Raw genomic sequence first — 1,825 nt, 5'->3', positions numbered from 1 at the left:
ATATATATATATAATTTTTGTCATAAATATATGCATCAATGAGGCCTGAACCCCGGTGCTCCCCCAACGGCGTGTAGTGATCTGCTACACTGTACACCCACAGATCACTCCAGGAGGTAATACAATCATTGAAATATCCTTTCTCACCTCCGACATCTCACACAGGCAAATAAGATAAAAACTGAGGAACTCAAGGTGGCAACATTGTACCTGGTGCGACCCGCGAGGTGGCGTTAAAATGCCCTGCAATTCCCAGGTGGTTTGTGGGGTTGCTTTGAGAACCACGCCCATTCGACCAATGGCATGGACTTTATTGCGTGGCTCCTTCTCCGAGAACAGAAAGCAACCGCAGGCCTAAAGAAAAGGGCGTTTATCTCGCGGAGTGAGGAGGATGCCGCGCACTCGCCACTATTGCCATTCCGCTGCCCATTTTTTTTTTCTTTTTTACCAAATAAATTATTTTCTTATGTTGTTGTTATTGTATTATGTGTATACCCCGATGATTCTTTCATTTTTTTTTTAAAGATTTATATACATACATTCTTTTTTAAAGAGCAAGAGGTCAACATGGTTCTTACAAATACCTATTAAATCTTAATAATTTTACTTTTTTCTTAACATTTTATTCAAGTGGTCTATTAATTACTCCAAGTGATTTCAACATTGGTTCTTTTTATACAATTATTCTAATTACTTTTTATGGATTATCATTTGAATCTATTTTACTATTTTCATTTATATTTATATTTTCACACCAGTTTTAAGATTTGTTTTATCAATTTTAATCAAAAGAGAACCAACTTCTCACATTGTTTCCCGCCCACCATTAACAAGGGAAGTGCAGACAAGGTCAGGGGGGATTCTTGCCGGTGGTCTGCTAGCAGAAAGACGGTCTGTGGAACCCCGGAATGGGCTTCCACCTGTCTTAAGAGCAGCTAAGTGGTCGTGAGGATATTTTAAACATAAGGTGGTAAGACTAATTAGCCAGAGTATTTATTCGACCAAGTGACCTCGTGATTAGTGCATTTTCTAAATTATCATCTTCGGGCTTTTTATTGTGTGTTTTACTGTGTTTGTGTTTTATGTTCCTATTTTAATGTATTAAGTGTTTTCTGTTTTATCGTTTATTCTATTGTTCTAGTTCGTTTTACCGATTTATTTTAATGTTTTAAGTTCATTTTGCTTTATCGTTCATTTTATTGTATTGTTTTACCTCATTTTATGATTGGTTTAATACCTTCGTTTCGTTTCATTTTTGTGTGTTCTCTTTTACTGTTTTATTGTTTTATCAGTTATCACGAAATAAACAACTATTTAAGTATGTTTCGTTTTATCAACGCCCGAACTTGATCGTTGGAAAAGCATACTAGAAAGGGTAGTAACAGCCCATTTGCCTCTAGTGATATGCCTTATTTATTTATTTATTTATTTTTCATAATATCAATGTGGTGATCTGCTTGATTGCGTTGGAGGACTCTCCCCGCACACGCCTCTCCTCGGCTCATATCACGCGTACCAACCTTTGTGATCTCGCACCATAAACGCATACAACATTTACACACTCTCGCTCCTTTCCCCACATCCGTCTTCCACACTATCATTCTTCTCACATATACACTACGTTCCCATACGTTAACTAAATGGGTGGTGGCAGTGGCTACTTTTCAACATTCTTGCGAGACATAATTGTATAGGTATTTGCTACAGAGGACAGAGGGGGGAGGGGGAGGGGGGAGAGGGGCGCGGCGCAGGCCGGCCAGTCGGCCGGCCAGGACAGGCGGGCTGCCAAGGCAGTGGGGCACAGGCTCACAGCTGTCAAGGCTGC

This window comes from Penaeus vannamei, chromosome 28, assembly GCF_042767895.1.
Source record: "Penaeus vannamei isolate JL-2024 chromosome 28, ASM4276789v1, whole genome shotgun sequence".
Taxonomy (NCBI): Eukaryota; Metazoa; Arthropoda; class Malacostraca; order Decapoda; family Penaeidae; genus Penaeus; species Penaeus vannamei.
Note: the sequence above shows the minus strand (reverse complement) of the source record.